Here is a 20,630-nt window from a genome sequence, read left to right as displayed (position 1 = left end):
CCTCCTTTCCTTCTCCCATATTTTTACGTCTCCTTCCTTTTCTCTCCATTTCCTTCTCTCTCTCTCTCTCTCTCTCTCTCTCTCTCTTTCCTTTCTTTATCCTACAAAATTTAGTCTCTTCTTCTTCTCCATTTCTTCTTTCTCTCTCTCCCTCTCCCAGTCTTCTTCTCCTTTTGTTCATCTCCTTCCTTCACCTCTCCTCCTCTACACTCACTGGTCATATCCACGTCATTACCTTTGATCTATATCTGTTACGGTAATGATGATGGTGGTGATGATGATAATGATGATGGTGGTGATGGTGGTGATGGTGGTGATGATGATGATGATGATGGTGGTAATGGTGGTGATGTGGTGATGATAGTCGTAATGATAATGATGATAACATGATGATAGTATTGATGTTGATGATGAAGTGGTGATGGTGGTGATGGTGGTGATGATAGTCATGTGTATGATGATAACATGATGATAGTGATGATGGTGGTAATGATGGTGTTGATGGCGGTGATGGAAATGATGATGTCGGTGATGATAGTGATGATGGTGATGATGGTGATGATGGCGGTGATGGTGGTGATGATGATAATGATGATGGTGGTAATGGTGGTGATGGTGGTGATGATAGTCGTAATGGGTAGTGATGGCATGATGGTGGTGATGTTGATGATGATGGTGGTGATGGTGGTGATGGTGGTGGTGATGGTCGTAATGATATGGTGATAACATGATGATAGTGATGATGGTGGTGTGATGGTGATGATGGCGGTGATGGTGGTGATGGAATGATGATGTCGGTGGTGATGGTGAGATGGTGATGAGTGGTGGTGGCGGTGGTGATGGGTGGTGTGGTGTGGTGTTGGTGGTAAGTGGTGTGGTGGTTGTGGTGTGTTGATGTGGTGATGTGGTGTGGTGGTGGTGGTTGGAATGGTGTCGGTGATGATAGTGATGATGGTGATGATAGTCGTGATGATAATGATGATATATTATGTGATGGTGATTGACAATGATGGTAGCAGTTAATATATGATGATGAAAAGGTGATGATGAGGGGTAACAGAAAAAAATGATAGCAGTGGATATTGATAATAATAATAATAATGATGGTGGTAAAATGAAATACATCGTTAATGTGATGATATAATGAGGCTGGTGTCAGGCAGGTGTGAGCGGGACAGGTAACCGTCTCTCAGGGAGGTAATTAGTGACGCAGGTGTTTCAGGAAGCAGATGATGGTCCTAATTCCTCGCCTCTCCTTACTATACTGTTTGGTTAGGTTTGGTTTGATTTGGTTAGGTTTGAGTTAGTATAGTTTAGTTTGGTGGCTAGGTTTGGTTTGATTAGCTTACAGTAGTTTAGTTTAGGTTAGGTTAGGTGAAGTTAGGTTATCTTAGAGTTAAGTTTGGTTAGGTTAGGTTTGGTTAAATTTGGTTGGGTTAGTTTACTCTGTCCGCTTCTCTCAGGGTTGCCACATTCATTGAAAATCCTGGAAAAGTCAAGGAAAAATTTGAACGGCGATTTTCCAACTCTTATTATGACTGGCAGTTTTTTTATTTATTTACTTGAATAATAAGCTTCATTGTGTTTACCTTTTGAATAGTTTCCTCTTGGGTTCAATAGGTTTATATTACGTGTATAAAAGAGAGAACCCAGAGGAACAACATCATTTTATGGGTGAAGGAATTTGGTGACAGAATTCCTATAGTTCCTTCATTACCATATATAATACCAACTCTCTCCAACCATATATATAATACGTAATGTAGTGCCTTCAATGTTTACTCAGGGAATGTACACTATATGCTGTCCAGGTAGATAGGTCACACACCCATACTGTCAGGTAGATCAGGTCACACACCCCATACTGTCAGGTAGATCAGGTCACACACACCCATACTGTAGGGTAAGATCAAGGTCCACACCTGCCCCATACTGTGAGGTAGATCGGGTCCGCACACCCCATACTGTCAGGTAGATCGGGTCACACCCCGCTTTTGTCAGGTAAGATCCAGGTCCACACACCCCATACTGTCAGGTAAGATCGGGTCACACACCCCATACTGTCGGGTAGATCAGGTCACACACCCATACTGTCGGGTAGATCAGGTCACACACCCCATACTGTGAGGTAAGATCAGGTCACACACCCCATACTGTCAGGTAGATCAGGTCCACCACACCCATACTGTGAGGAGGCTGATCAGGTCACACACCCCATACTGTGAGGGTAGATCAGGTCACACACCCCATACTGTGAGGTAGATCGGGTCACACACCCCCATACTGTCAAGGTAAGATCGGGTCACACACCCCCATACTGTCAGGTAGATCGGGTCCGCACACCCCATACTGTCAGGTAGATCAGGTCACACACCCCACCATACTGTCGGGTGAATCAGGTCACACACCCCATGCACAATGTCCAGGTAGATCGGGTCACACACCCCATACTGTGAGGTAGATCAGGTCACACACCCCCCATACTGTGAGGTAAGATCGGGTCACACATCCCCTTACACTGTGAGGTAGATCAGGTCACACACCCCATACTGTCAGGTAGATCAGGTCACACACCCCATGCAGCCCGAGGGTAGATCAGGTCACACACCCCATACTGTCCGGGTAGATCGGGTCACACACCCCATACTGTGAGGTGAATCAGGTCACACACCCCAGCCTGTGAGGAGGTAGATCAGGTCACACACCCCACTGTGAGGTAGATCAGGTCACACACCCCATACTGTGAGGTAGATCAGGTCACACACCCCCATATACTGTGAGGTAGATCAAGGTCACACACCCCATGCACATGTGTGAGGAGTGAATCGGGTCACACACCCCGCGCGCCACTGTGAGGTAGATCAGGTCACACATCCCATGTACTGTCAGGTAAGATCAGGTCACACCCATACTGTGAGGTAGATCCGGGTCACACACCCCATACTGTGAGGTAGATCCCAGGTCACACATCCCATACTGTGAAGAGGGTAGATCAGGTCACACACACCCCATACTGTCTGGGTAGATCAGGTCACACACACCCCATACTGTCAGGTAGATCGGGTCACACACCCCCATACTGTGAGGTAGATCGGGTCACACACACCCCCATACTGTCAGGTAAGATCAGGTCACACACCCCATACTGTCAGGTAGATCAGGTCCACACACCCCATACTGTCAGGTAGATCAGTGCACACCCCAGCATACTGTCAGGTAGATCAGGTCCACACACCCCCATACTGTCAAGGTAGATCAGGTCACACACACCCCATACTGTCAAGGTAGATGGGGTCACACACCCAGTTACAGCTGTGAGGTAGATCAGGTCACACACCCCATACTGTGTTAAGATCCAGGTCACACACCCCATACTGTGAGGGTAAGATCAGGTCACACACCCCATACTGTGAGGGTAGATCCAGGTCACTACATACTGTCAGGTAGATTAGGTCACACACCCCCATACTGTCAGGTAGATCAGGTCACACACACCCCATAATGTCCAGGTAGATCAGGTCACACACCCCATACTGTGAGGTAGATCAGGTCACACACCCCATATAATGTGAGGGGTGGGTCAGGTCACACACCCCATACTGTATGGGGTAGATCAGGTCACACACCCCATACTGTGAGGGTAGATCGGAGTCACACACTTATACTGTGTGAGGAAGGCAGATCAGGTCACACACCCCTTTGTGGGGGTAGATCAAGGTCACACACCCCATACTGTGGGGGAGATTGAATCAGGTCACACACCCCATACTGTAGGGGCTGAATCAGGTCACACCCCCATAATGTGTGGGGTAGATCCGAGATCACACACCCCGCCTGTGGAGAGGTAGATCCGGGTCACGCACACCCCATACTGTGTGGTAGATCGGGTCACACACCCCTTTGTGGGGTAGATCAGGTCACACACCCCATACTGTGGGGTAGATCAGATCACACACCCATACTGTGAGGGTAGATCGGGTCACACACCCCGCTGTCAGGTAGATCAGGTCACACACCCCATACTGTCAGGTAGATCGGGTCCACACACCCCCATACTGTGAGGGTAGATCCGGGTCACACACCCCATACTGTCGGGTGAATCCGGGTCACACACACCCCATACTGTCAGGTAGATCAGATCACTCACCCCATACTATCAGGTAAGATCCGGGTCACACACCACCCCATACTGGCTGGTAAGATCAGGTCCACACACCCCATACTGGCCTGGTAGATCAGGTCACACACCCCATACTGGCTGGTAGATCAGGTCACACACCCCATACTGTCAAGGTAGATCTGAGTCACACACACCATACTGTCAGGTAGATCAGGTCACACACCCATACTGTCAGGTAGATCGAGGTCACACACCCCATGCACAGCTCAGGTAGATCAGGTCACACACCCCCATACTGTCAAGGTAGATCAGGTCACACACCCCATACTGGCTGGTAGATCCGGGTCCACACACACCCCATACTGGCTGGTGATCAGGTCACACACCCCATACTGGCTGAAGTAGATCAGGTCACACACCCCATACTGTCAGGTAGATCAGGTAACACACCCCATACTGTCAGGTAGATCGAGATCACACACTTCATACTATCGGAGGTAGATCGGGTCACGCACACCCCACTTCCCTTTGTCAGGTGGATCAGGTCACACACACCCCCATACTGTAGGGTAGATCGGGTCACGCACACCCCATACTGTAGGGTAGATCAGGTCACACACACCCCATAATGTCAGGTAGATCAGGTCACACACCCCATACTGTGAGGGTAGATCGGGTCACACACCCCATGCCTGTGGGGTAGATCGGGTCACACCACCCCATGCGCAGTATGGAAGATTGAATCAGGTCACACACCCCATACTGTGAGAGGGTAGATCCAGGTCACACACCCCATACTGTGAGGGTAGATCGGGTCACACACCCCATACTGTGGGGAGAGATCCGGGTCACCACCCCATACTGTCAGGTAGATCGGGTCACACACCCCATACTGTGTGAGGTAGATCAGGTCACACACCCCATACTGTCAGGTAGATCGGGTCACACACCCCATACTGTGAGGGTAGATCGGGTCACACCCCATACTGTCAGGTAGATTAGGTCACACACCCCATACTGTCAGGTAGATCAGGTCACACACCCCATAATGTCCGGGTAGATCAGGTCACACACCCCATACTGTGAGGGTAGATCAGGGTCACACACCCCATAATGTGAGGTAGATCAGGTCACACACCCCATACTGTGGGGTAGATCAGGTCACACACCCCATACTGTGAGGTAGATCGGGTCACACACACCCCATACTGTGTGGTAGATCGGGTCACACACCCCATACTGTGGGGGTAGATCAGGTCACACACCCCATACTGTGGGGTAGATCAGATCACACACACCCCATACTGTGAGGTAGATCGGGTCACACACCCCATAATGTGGGGGTAGATCAGGTCACACACCCATACTGTGTGAGGGTAAGATCTTGAGGTCACACACCCCATACTGTGTGTGGTAAGATCGGGTCACACACCCTTGTCAAGGGTGAGTCCAGGTCCACACACACCACCACCCCATACTGTGTGGGGTAGATCCAGATCACACCTGCCCATACTGTGAGGTAGATCGATTACACACCCCCATACTGTCCAGGTAGATCAGGGTCACACACACCCCATACTGTCGGGTAGATCAGGTCACACACCCCATACTGTGAGGGTAGATCGGGTCACACACCCCATACTGTCCAGGTAGATCAGACCACACACCCCCCATACTGTCAGGTAGATCAGATCACTCACCCCATACTATCAGGTAAGATCATCACACACACACCCCATACTGGCTGGTAGATCAGGTCACACACCCCATACTGGCTGGTAGATCAGGTCACACACCCCATACTGGCTGGTAGATCAGGTCCGCACACCCCATACTGTCCAGGTAGATCCAGGTCACACACACCATACTGTCAGGTAAGATCGGGTCACACACCCCATACTGTCCAGGTAGATCCAGGTCACACACCCCATACTGTCAGGTAGATCAGGTCACACACACCCCATACTGTCAGGTAGATCAGGTCACACACCCATACTGGCTGGTAGATCAGGTCACACACACCCCATACTGGCTGGTAGATCAGGTCACACACACCCCATACTGGCTGGTAGATCAGGGTCACACACCCCATACTGTCCAGGTAGATCAAGGTAACACACCCCATACTGTCAGGTAGATCAGATCACACACTTCATGTACTATCCATTAGATCAGGTCACACACCCCATACTGTCAGGTGGATCAGGTCACACACCCCATACTGTGAGGTAGATCAGGTCACACACCCCATACTGTCAGGGTAGATCAGGTCCACACACCCCATAATGTCAGGTAGATCAGGTCACACACCCATACTGTAGGGTGAATCAGGTCACACCCCATACAGCCAGGGTAGATCAGGTCACACACCCCATACACTGTGGGGTAGATCAGGTCCACACACCCCATACTGTGAGGTAGATCGGGTCACACACCCATACTGTGAGGGTAGATCCCAGGAATTCCACACACCCCTTACGTAAGGGGTAGATCCAGGTCACACACCCCTTGGGTAGATCGGGTCACACACCCCATACTGTGAGGTAGATCAGGTCACACCCCATACTGTCAGGTAGATCGGGTCACACACACTTACCCCATACTGTCAGGTAGATCAGATCACACACCCCCATACTATCCAGGTAGATCAAGGTCACACACCCCATACTGTCAGGTAGATCAGGTCACACACCCCATACTGGCTGGTAGATCAGATCACACACCCCATACCCCTATCAGGTAGATCAGGTCCACACACCCCATACTGTCAAGGTAGATCAGGTCCACGCACCCCATACTGTGTGGTAGATCAGGTCACACACCCCCATGCACAATGGGGTAGATCAGGTCACACACCCCATACTGTAAGGGTGAATCAGGTCACACACCCATACTGTCGAAAGGTAAGATCAAGGTCACACACCCCATACTGTCAGGTAGATCGGGTCACACACCCCATACCTCGGCTGGTAGATCAGGTCACACACCCCATACTGTCAGGTAGATCGAGGTCACACCCCATACTGTGTGAGGGTAGATCAGGTCACACACCCATACTGTCAAGGTAGATCAGGTCCACACACACCCTTACTGTCCAAGGTAGATCAGGTCACACACACCCCATACTGTCAGGTAGATCAGGTCACACACCCCATACTGTCAAGGTAGATCAGTTCACACACACCATACTGTATCCCCCAGGTAAGATCAGGTCACACACCCCATACTGGCTGGTAGATCGGGTCACACACCCCATACTGGCTGGTAGATCGGAGTCACACACCCCTTACTGTCAGGTAGATCGGGACACACACCCATACTGTGAGGTGAATCAGGTCACACACCCCATACTGGCTGGTAGATCAGGTCACACACCCCCATACTGTCAGGTAAGATCAGGTCACACACCCCCATACTGTGAGGTAGATCAGGTCACACACACCCCATACTGGCTGGTAGATCAGGTCACACACCCCTTACTGTCAGGTAGATCAGGTCACACACCCCATACTGTGAGGGTAGATCAGGTCACACACCCCCATAATGTGAGGGTAGATCAGGTCACACACCCCATACTGTGGGGTAGATCAGGTCACACACCCCATACTGTGAGGGTAGATCAGGTCACACACCCCATACTGTGTGGTAGATCGGGTCACACACCCATGCAGTGGGGGTAGATCAGGTCACACACCCCATGCCTGTGGGGTAGATCAGGTCACACACACCCCATACTGTGGGGTAGATCCGGGTCACACACCCCATAATGTGTGGGGTAGATCGGGTCACACACACCCCATACTGTGTGAGGGTAGATCAGGTCACACACCCCATACTGTGTGGTAAGATCGGGTCACACACCCCATACTGTGGGGGTAGATCCGGGTCACACACACCCCATACTGTGGGGGGTAGATCAAGATCACACACACCCCATACTGTAGGGGGTAGATCCGGGTCCACACACCCCATACTGTCAGGTAGATCGGGTCACACCCATGCACAATCAGGGTAAGATCGGGTCACACACCCATACTGTGAGGGGTAGATCGGGTCACACACCCCAGCATACTGTCAGGTAGATCGGGTCACGCACCCCATACTGTCAGGTAGGTCAGATCACTCACCCCATACTATCAAGGTAGATCAGGTCCACACACCCCATGTACCAGCTGGTAGATCGGGTCCACCCACACACCCCATACTGGCTGGTAGATCAGGTCACACACACCCCATACTGGCTGGTAGATCAGGTCCACCCCCATACTGTCAGGTAAGATCAGGTCACACACACACCATACTGTCCAGGTAGATCGGGTCACCACCCCATACTGTCAGGTAGATCAAGGTCACACACCCCATACTGTCAGGTAGATCAGGTCACACACCCCATACTGTCCGCATTGAATCAGGTCACACACACCCCATACTGGCTGGTAGATCAGGTCACACACCCCATACTGGCTGGTAGATCAGGTCACACACCCCCATACTGGCTGGTAGATCGGGTCCACACCCCATGCACATCGGGTAGATCAGGTAACACACCCCTTACTGTCAAGGTAGATCAGATCACACACTTCATACTATCAGGTAGATCAGGTCACACACACCCCCATACTGTCAGGTGGATCAGGGTCACGCACCCCATACTGTGAGGGTAGATCAGGTCACACACTGCATACTGTCCAGGTAGATCGGGTCACACACCCCATAATGTCAGGTAGATCAGGTCACACACCCCATACTGTGAGGGTAAGATCCCAGGTCACACACCCATATACTGTGAGGTAGATCAGGTCACACACACCCCATACTGTGGGGTAGATCAAGGTCACACACACCCCATACTGTGAGGGTAGATCAGGTCACACACCCCATACTGTGAGGTAGATCGGTCACACACCCCATGCCTGTGGGGGTAGATCAGGTCACACCCCATACTGTGAGGGTAAGATCGGGTCACACACCCCCATGCTGTGTGAGGTAGATCGGGTCACACACCCCATACTGTCAGGTAGATCAGGTCACACACCCCATACTGTCAGGTAGATCAGATCACACACCCCATACTATCAGGTAGATCAGGTCACACACCCCATATACTGTCAAGATTAGATCGGGTCACACACCCCATACTGGCTGGTAGATCAAGATCACACACCCCATACTATCAGGTAGATCAGGGTCACACACCCCATACTGGCAGGTAAGATCCGGGTCACACACCCCATATACAGTAGTGGTAGATCGGGTCACACACCCCATACCAGTATTAAAGGTCCAGATCGGGTCACACACCCCATACTGTGGGGTAGATCCAGGTCCACACACCCCATACTGTGGGGGTAGATCAGGTCACACACCCCTTACTGTCAGGTAGATCAGGTCACACACCCCATACTGGCTGGTAGATCCGGGTCACCGCACCCATACTGTCAGGTAGATCGGGTCCGCACACCCCATACAGTGAGAGGTAGATCAGGTCACACACCCCATACTGTCAGGCGGGTAGATCAGGTCACACTGCCATACTGTCAGGTAGATCAGGTCACACACCCCATACACATCAGGTAGATCCGGGTCACACACCCCATACTGTCAGGTAGATCGAGTTCACACACGCACCATACTGTCAGGTAAGATCGGGTCACACACCCCATACTGGCTGGTAGATCAGGTCACACCCCATACTGGCTGGTAGATCAGGTCCACACACCCATACTGTCCAGCAGGTAGATCAGGACACACACCCCATACTGTGAGGGTAGATCGGGTCACACACACCCCATACTGGCTGGTAGATCCAGGTCCACGCACCCCATACTGTCAGGTAGATCAGGTCACACACCCCATACTGTGAGGGTAGATCGGGTCCACACACACCCCATACTGGCTGGTAGATCAGGTCACACACCCCATGCTGTCAGGTAGATCAGGTCACACACACCCCATACTGTGAGGTGAATCAGGGTCACACACCCCAGCATACTGGCTGGTAGATCAGGTCACACACCCCCATACTGTCAGGTAGATCAGGTCACACACACCATACTGTCAGGTAGATCAGGGTCACGCACACCCCATACTGTGGGGTAAGATCGGGTCACACACACCCTATACTGTCAGGTAGATCAGGTCCGCACACCCCATACTGTCCGGGTAAGATCGGGTCACACACACCATACTGTCAGGTAAGATCGGGTCACACACCCCATACTGGCTGGTAGATCAGGTCACACACCCTACTGTCAGGTAGATCAGGTCACACACCCCATACTGTCAGGTGAATCCAGGTCACACACCCCATACTATCAGGTAGATTAGGTCACACACACCCCATACTGTCCAGGTAGATCAGGTCACACACCCCATACTGTGAGGTAGATCCAGATCGCACCCCATGCACAATGTCAGGTAGATCGGGTCACTTTCACCCCATACTATCAGGTAGATCGGGTCACACGCACCCGATACTGTCAGTGCAGATCAGGTCACCCGCACACCCCATATACCTGTCAGGTAGATCAGGTCACTCACACCCCATACTGTCATGTAGATCGGGTCACACACCCCATACTATCCAGGTAGATCCGGGTCCACACACCTCCATACTGACAGGTAGATCAGGTCACACACACCCCCATACTGTCAGGTAGATCAGGTCACCCCATACTGTGAGGGTAGATCGGGTCACACCCCATACTGTGAGGGTGAATCAGTCCACCACACACTTTATACTGTCAGGTAGATCAGGTCACACACCCCATACTGTCAGGTAGATCAGGTCACACACACCCCCATACTGTCAGATAGATCAGGTCCACACACCCATACTGTCAGGTAGATCAGGTCCACCACACCCCATACTGTCAGGTTGATCAGGTCACACACCCCATACTGGCTGGTAGATCGGTCCGCACACCCCACTTTTTGTCAGGTTGATCAGGTCACACACCCCATACTGTCAGGTAGATCGGGTCACACACCCCATACGTCATGTAGATCGATCAGGTCCACACACCCCATACTGTCCGGGTAGATCAGGTCACACACCCCATACTGTCAAGGTAGATCAGGTCACACACCCCATACTGGCTGGTAGATCAGGTCACACACCCCATACTGTCGGGTAGATCAGGGTCACGCACCCCATACTGTCAGGTAGATCCGGGTCACACCCCACACACGTCATGTAGATCAGGTCACACACCCCATACTGGCTGGTAGATCAGGTCACACACCCCAGCACTGTCAGGTGAATCAGGTCACACACCCCATACTGGCTGAGAGGTAGATCCAGGTCACACACACCCCATACTATCGGGTAGATCGGGTCACACACCCCATACTGTCAGGTAGATTAGGTCACACACCCCATGCAATGTCAGGTAGATCAGGTCACACACCCCATACTGTCAGGAAGATCAGGTCACACACCCCATACTGTCAGGTAGATCAGAAAAGATCCCACACACCCCATACTGTGAAGGGGTAAGATCAGGTCCACACACCCCATACTGTGTCAGGCCAGATCAGGTCCACACACACCCCCATACTGTGTGAGGGTAGATCAGGTCACACACCCCATACTGTCAGAAGGAAGATCCAGGTCACACCCCCATACGCACAGCTCAGGTAGATCAGGTCGCACACCCCATACTGTGAGGTAGATCAGGTCACACACACCCCATACTGTCAAGGTAGATCGGGTCACCGCACCCCATACTGTCCAGGTAAGATCCAGGTCACACACCCCATACTGTCCGGGTAAGATCGGGTCACACACACCCCCATACTGTGAGGGTAAGATCGGGTCACACACCCCATACTGTCAGGTAGATCAGGTCACACACACCCCATACTGTGAGGTAAGATCAGGTCACACACACCCCATACTGGCTGGTAGATCAGGGTCACACACCCCATACTGTCCGGGTAGATCCGGGTCACATACCCCCATACTGTGAGGTAGATCAGGTCCCACACACCCCATACTGTCCAGGTAGATCAGGGTCACACACACCCCATACTGTGGGGTGGTAGATCCGGGTCCACACACCCCATACTGTCAAGGTAGATCAGGTCACACACTCCATACTGCGAGGTAGATCAGGTCCACACACCCCATACTGTGAGGGTGATCAGGTCACACACACCATACTGTGAGGGTAGATCAGGTCACACACACCCATACTGTGAGGTAGATCAGGTCCACACACCCCATACTGTCAGGTAGATCAGGTCCACACACCACCCAGCATACTGTCAGGTAGATCCAAGTCACACACCCCATACTGTCAGGTAGATCGGGTCACACACCCCATACTTTGTCCGGGTAGATCCCCAGGTCACACACACCCCATACACAATCCGGGTAAGATCGGGTCACACACCCCATACTGTCAGGTAGATCAGGTCACACACCCCTTACTGTCAAGGTAGATCAGGTCACACACCCCATACTGTCAGGTAGATCAGATCCACACACACCCCATACTGCTCCAGGTAGTTCCGGGTCACACCCCATACTGTCAGGTAGATCGGGTCACACACCCCATACTTGTCAGGTAGATCAAGGTCCACATACCCCCATATACTGCTCCAGGTAGATCAGGTCACACACCCCATACTGTGAGGAGTGAATCAGGTCACACACCCCCATACTGTATTAAGATCAGGTCCACACACAACCCATACTGTCAGGTAGATCCAGGGTCACACACCCCATACTGTCAGGTAGATCGGGTCACACACCCCATACTGTCAGGTAGAGCAGGTCCACACACCCCATACTGTAGAGGCAGATCGGGTCACACACCCCATGAGGCAGATCGGGTCCACACACCCCATACTATCAGGTAGATCAGGTCACACACCCCCATACTTTGTCAGGTAGATCAGGTCACACACCCCTTACTGTGAGGCGAATCCAGGACACACACACCCCATACTGTGGTAGATCAGGTCACACACACCCCATACTATCCAGGTAGTTCAGGTCACACACCCCATACTATCAGGTAGATCGCGGGTCACACACCCCATACTGTCAGGTAGATCGGGTCACACACCCCATGCACAGCCAGAGGCAGATCAGGACACACACACCCCCATACTGTCAGGTAGATCAGACGGGTCACACACACCCCATACTGTATCAGGACACACACCCCATACTGTGAGGGTAGGTCCAGGTCACACACCCCATACTATCAGGTAGTTCGGGTCACACACCCCATACTGTGGCCAGGGTAGATCAGGTCACACACACCCCATGCACCGAAGGGTAGATCAGGTCACACACCCCATACCTGTCAAGGTAGATCAGGTCACACACCCATACTGTGAGGGCAGATCCCGGGTCACACACCCCATACTGTGAGGCAGATCGGGTCACGCACCCCATACTGTGAGGCAGATCAGGTCAACACCCCCATACTGTCCCAGGTAGATCAAGGTCCACACACCCCAACCTGTGAGGTAGATCAGGACACACACCCCATACTGTGAGAGGCAGATCGGGTCCACACACACCCCATACTGTGAGGTAGATCAGGTCACACACCCATATACTGTCAGGTAGATCGGGTCCACACACCCCATACTGTCAGGTAAGATCAGGTCACACACCCCATACGTCATGTGAATCAGGTCACACACCCATACTGTCAGGTAGAGCAGGTCACACACACCCCATGCTGTGAGGGTAGATCGGGTCACACACACCCCATACTGTGAGGCAGATCAGATCACACACCCCATATACTGTCAGGTAGAATCGGGTCACGCACCCCATACTGTGAGGGTAAGATCAGGACACACACCCCATACTGTATGGAGGCAGATCCGGGTCACACACCCCATACTGTGAGGTAGATCGGGTCACACACCCCATACTGTCAGGTAAGATCGGGTCACGCACACACACCCCTTACTGGCCAGAGGCAGATCAGGACACACACCCCATACTGTGAGGCAGATCAGGTCACGCACCCCATGCCTGTGTGAGGGTAGATCAGGTCACACACCCCATACTGTGAGGGTGAATCGGGTCACACACCCCATATTGTCAGGCCCAGATCCAGGTCACACACCCCCATACTGTAGAGGCAGATCAGGACACACACCCCATACTGTGAGGTAGATCAGGACACACACCCCTTACTGTGAGGGTAGATCAGGACACACGCACACCCCATACTGTGAGGCAGATCAGGACACACACCCCTTACTGTGAGGCAGATCAGGTCACACACCCCATACTGTCAGGTAAGAGCAGGTCACACACACACCCTTCTACTGTGAGGCAGATCGGGTCACACACCCCATACTGTGAGGCAGATCAGGTCACACACCCCATACTGTCGGGTAGATCCGGGTCACACACCCCATACTGTCCAGGTAAGATCAGGTCACACACCCATATACAATCAGGTAGATCGGGTCACACACCCATACTGACCCCATACTTAGGTAGTCAGGTCACACACCATACCAGGTAGTTCAGGTCACACATATACCATCGTACATTAACCCCATCACCCAAGGGTTGTCCACAGCGTCTCGATAACATAGTCAGGTGTTGGCCAGGAAAAATAATCTCATATGTGTTCGTCATCATATTGAAGCGAATTAGGGAGAGGAAACTAAATGTATTGCTATTTCTGTCAACTGTGTGTGTGTGTGTGTGTGTGTGTGTGTGTGTGTGTGTGTGTGTCTGTGTCTGTGTGTGTGTGTGTGTGTGTGTGTGTGTGTGTTTGTTTACTTGTATTGAACACGTTAGAGCCATACTTGTAAGAGAAAGGGAAGGGTAATAGAGAAAATTTACTCTTATTATTATTATTAGTGGTAGTAGCAGTAGTAGTAATATCATCATCATCATCATCATCATCATCATCATCTGTCTCAATAATTATCATTTTTATTGCCTTCTACTATTACTCGAAGCAACTGATTTAAGTTAGATAAGTTTAGGCTTAGGAGGGAGATAGGAAGGAACTGGTTCACAATTAGGGTGGTGGACGAGGAACAAGCTTAGCAACTTTGTAGTAAGTGCTGGGACGTTGGAGAGTTTTAAAAGGAGGCTAGATAGATTCATGGATGATAGAGGGTAGTAACTCTCGACAGGAGCTGCCACTGGGCCAACCGGCCTATTGCAGACTCCTTATATTCTTATGTTCTTATGTACTACTTCGGAAAATTACTGTTGTATCAATGACTGGGAGAAGCGTTAGATACTTCACAGCCCGGTAGAGCGTCTTAGTACCGGGAGTGTCCACGACCTTGTACATGAGGCGAGGACCTGGATGTGGCCTTATACCGGTACTAGAGACCAAGTACTGTTGATGATGTAGAGGGAGGGAGGATGTAGTGTAACCTATTGTATGGACAACTGTTGTGTACCTGCGTATGTCCGGTCCAGATGACTCTCTCTCTCTCTCTCTCTCTCTCTCTCGTTTCCTGTGTAAACTAATATATTAAACCACCATTAAGGATTTTTATTGTGTTAATCTTATCTGTTTATAAGGTGTAAACAGTCTTAAATATGTTTGTTATTGTTTACCTTGGTACCCTAACTTGCCGCCAGGTGCTTGATGACGTCGCACCCGTATCTCACACTAGGTAAACAAGACTGTTGGGTGGGGGTGTTTCTGGGGCCTAAATATATATAAGTTGTGTTAGGTGAAGTATATATATATACACACCTGATACATGTATATATTAATCTACACACACACACACACAGACACACACACACACACACACACAGACACACACACACACACACAGACACACACACACACACACACACACACACACACACACACACACACACACACACACAACAGATAAATAGTGTGGGTGATAGTGTAATGTGTTACGTACATAATGTTGGTTAGAGTCACAGTAATAATAATTGTTTCCTGGATTATAAATATTTCCTTTACTGTGTGAGTGAAGGAAACCTTGAATTGTAGTGTATTTATCATGTCTTTCTTTCTTTCTTTCTTTCTTTCTTTCTTAATCTGTTACTTACTTATTTATGTATTATTTGTTTATGTTTACTATTTATTTTGTAATTAATTATTGTTTCTTCACTCATGTGTCTATTAATTTATTTATTCATTTATTTGTATTTGTCTAAGACTACGACAGGTTTCCTAGAGGCGGTATTACAGTATTTAGTGATGGTATTGTACGTTGTGTGAGTCATTACCAGGAGTATAACAACCTAACCTAACCTAACCTAACCACATCACCACCTAACCTAACCTAACCTAACCTAACTCAACCACCACCTAACCTAACCCCAACCCACACCACCACCAACCAATCCTAACCTAACCACACCACCACCTAACCTAATCCTGACCTAACCACACCACCACCTAACTTAATCCTAACCTAACCACACCACCACCTAACCTAACCACACCACCAGGGCGACACCTACACTGCTTACACCTGCGACGTCAGACCCACACGACACACCTCCCGGGTTGACTCGTGGCTTCCCTGGTGTAGGCTATTAGGTGAGCCTGGCCTGGGTGTAGGTCATACAGTGTCTGTACCTCCCTCCCCTCGCCCATCACAACGGTATATATAAACATGGATATCCTCAAGATTAAGACAACCCAGCTTATTTATCCAGAAGTTTAATCATCCTGACCTAAGCTGGCCTAACTTAAGCTGCTCTAACCTAACCTAACCTAACCTAACCTAACCTAACCTAACTTAACCTAACCTATTCTTCAAGTGAAATAAGCTTGGGTGTGTCAAATCTTTAGTTAAACAAAAAAAATAAAATAAAATATTTCCTTTTTGGCCTCACACCTGTTCAGTAAGAACTCCTTCGTGTACTTTATAAAGATCTTAGTGTGGCGAGGTATGAGTGTGGTACTGTCACCCACGTCTTGATCTGTTAGATGTTGTAATAATATTTTTTGTTTTTACCTTTACGGTCACACACTCAACACACCCGTACAGTCTCGTTCAAGATTCTTCGAACACTGCTGGAGACGGTGGCAACTCAAGGCCGTTTGTTTACTATAGCACGTAGTAAAAGTTATGAATAAATGTAAAAGTGATCTATGATTGGTTACTTAGTTCCTCGTTGCTTAATTAATGGTTGGACTTTGTTGTTTAGTATTATATTATACTACGTACTATAGTAAACAAACGGCCTTGAGTTGCCAGCTGCCTCCAGCAGTGTTCGAAGAATCTTGAACGAGACTGTACCTCTCACTAATATGACAAGGGTTCGAGTCCTGCTTGGCCCAGACACACGAGAGAAGGGTGTTATCCAGTGTGACCCTCATTACCAAATATCACTGGTGTGTATAAATTCAAGCGACTCCAAATATCTTTCGTCTGTCAAATGAAAACAAAAGGGGAAAATGAACGGTGTACAATGTACATGTTTTAAGTTTGTAAAGTAACACACACACACACACACACACACACACACACACGTATGTAACATATGGTTAAAGCAAAACGAGAACCAACACATCTCTTCCTTCCTCCTCCTCCTCCCTACCTCCTCCTACCCCACTCCCTTACCTTCCTACCCTCACCTCCCTTACCTCTTCCTGTCTCCCTCCCACCTGTCTCCCATCCCCCTCCCCACCTTTCTTAACATCCACCTCTCTAACTTCCTTCTTCCACCCCCACCTCTTACCCCACTACCCAGTCTGGCGTCACATGCAGCCTGACTCTCACAGCTGTTAGTGAGTCACACCATAATAACCGTCTTTGTGGTCCAGTCACTCTCCAACTACTGAGGTTAATTGTACCTTCAACTGGATATAGTTATTATTGAGAGAGTGATACAAGGTTTGATTGATTGATAGATAGATTGGTAGATAGATATAGATTTTTTATTTTTTATTATTTTATTTTATTTTTTTGGATTTAGCCCAGCCGGGCACAGGTCACTGACCCACATCGGGACCTGAGGGCCAAAGTATAATAATAATAATAATGATAATAATATTAATAATAATAATAATAATAATAATCATAATAATAATAATAATAATAATTAATTAAAATTAATCAAAATTATAATAAAAATAATAATAATAATAATAATAATAATAATAATAATAATAATAACCAAAAATATAATAAAATAAATAAATCAACAGTGAGAAACGATATACATTATGTATGTTGTGTTGTCCAAGTAAGAGAAACAGACCCTGCAATTGTGTGTAAATGAGGCTGAAAGTCAGATCAGCAACCTGGGACTTGGTCACAATTTTTGTGAAGCCATATGGCAGCAGGGTCTACCATTAGACAACACATTATGCTTCCAGTATCTTCTCAGGTGGTAGTACCGCCTTGTTTGGTAGCTGCTTACTACTACGTATAGATGGATAGAATTTATAAACAAGGAAAAAAGGGTCATGGTTGCTGTGTGTGTGTGTGTGTGTGTGTGTGTGTGTGTGTGTCGGTGGGTGGGTGTGCGTGTGTGTGAGTGTGGGTGTGTGTGTTTGTGTGTGTGTATACACACCCTACACAGGGTGCTGAAATGCGTCTAGTGTGGCAGCATTATGTTAGTGTTAAGGTGCAAGAACTGCTTGCTCCCTCTCGCTTTCAGCTACCGCCGCTGGCTAGCCCTCATGGCGAACAGAGAAGCAACTTGCATAAGTCTTCCCCTGCCAGCCCACAGCCTCCTCACCATCAAGACTCCTGCTGTGCCTCTTCGTGGCAACACACGGTAACTGGGTGCCTCGTGGGCCCAGGGTAGACCAGCAGGGGATCTTGGAGTAGCAGTGGGCCCCAGAGGGACGGCGCACAAGCTCACTGGTATGTGGACACGTCCTGGCGCCTACCAACCACCGCCCCGTTGCCTTGCGGATTAACCTTGGCAGGTATAAGGCTACGGGCGTAAACCCCGAACGAAAAATCTGCGGAGGAGCCCCGCATCAGGCAAACATGCTTACAGAGCTCCAACAAGACCCCAACGGCGGTATAGGCAGTCCATTGCAACTCTCCCTCTCCCCAGTCGTTCCAACACTGGATCAGAAAAAGGGAGAACCAAGATATGTGGTTGCAGCCTGCGCTCCTGCCTCACCACATAAATCAACTCTCGCGCAGCCATCACCAGCCTCATCATACCTCTTTCATCATCACTGCCCCATACCCCTAAAAGTCCTATGGCGACGGACGAGTGGCGACGGGGACAGGCGAGATGTACACTGGAAGCCCCTAGTCTCAACTATGCACATGGGGGGGCCACAGATAGAGGTCGTTTATGCACTGGGATCTAGGCTGTGCAATCCGGTCCTGTTCGTGCAAACTGAGCAGCCCCACAAGGAGCCACTCTGCTCACCCCACACGGGGAGGGGGCTAGAAAAGGTGCCCTAAACATAGCCTGCCTAAAAACCCAACCTGACTGGGCAACCGCACCCAGTAAGGTCATCCTTATGTGGTCGAGAAAACAATCAAAATCACAGATCCAAACAAAAACAAATCATGCAACCTCTTATGTTCGCTGCATGAAATGTGAGGACCCACTTGGATACTGGCACAAATGTTCGTCCTGAAAGAAGAACCGCCATTGTGGCAAAAGAGCTGGCTAGGTATAACATCAACATAGCAGCCATCAGTTTGTCTCGGCTCCCAGATGAGGGCCAACTCACAGAATTGGGATCTGCCACACCTTCATGGAAGGTGGGGGCCTGCTGCGAGAGAAACCGTATTTATGGAGTTAGCTTTGCCATCCGTCAACGCATCCTGCGCAGGCCAACTGAAATGCCTATTGGGATCAACGAGCGCCTCATATGACGCTTCGAGTCCCACTGAATCACTCACGTTATGCGTTCTTCATCAGTGCCGACTTGACAGAGTGCTAACCCCCATCCTCAGAGAAGTCAAGGTTGTGCTCCTTAGCGACTTTAATGCCAGAGTTGATGTGCTGGACATTGGCAGGGAACCATAGGGAGAAATGGACTAGTCAAGGAACCAATGGCTGCACACAACCTCACTATCACCAATACCTTGTTTAGGCAGGCCGACAGCCAAGGATCGTGGCAACACCCACGATCTAAACACTGCCATCTATTGACGCTAAGTATCATTGTCAGAGAAAGCAGATCGCCGAGATGTCCCTATCACCCGTGCTATGCGTGGCTCAGACCACTGTGACATTGATCATCGACTTGTCAGACCTAAGCTGTCATTTCCACGTTGTTTCAAAACGGTTAGTTGCAGTAAGCCTCCAGAAGAGGTTTTATCAAGCGTCTGGAGGATCCAGCGATAGCATGCTTTCAGAGCAGCTCAGTCATAGCTTATAAAACAACCCAACAGCAAACAACGTGAATCCTTGTGCCGAATGGAATATTCTTAATATTGCAGGACAAAGACCTCAGAGAGACCTCGGCCGTTCAAAAGAATACACCAGGATTGGCTCGATGAAATGACCCAGCAATCAAAGTACTCATCGATGATAAGCAACGTGCTGCTTTACTGGTTCAGTGAGCAACCCCTCAGTCTCGAC

This window comes from Homarus americanus, unplaced genomic scaffold (assembly GCF_018991925.1).
Source record: "Homarus americanus isolate GMGI-L3 unplaced genomic scaffold, GMGI_Hamer_2.0 scaffold32972, whole genome shotgun sequence".
Classification (NCBI taxonomy): domain Eukaryota; kingdom Metazoa; phylum Arthropoda; class Malacostraca; order Decapoda; family Nephropidae; genus Homarus; species Homarus americanus.
The sequence above is the reverse complement of the archived record's forward strand: the minus strand, read 5'-3'. Positions refer to the sequence as shown.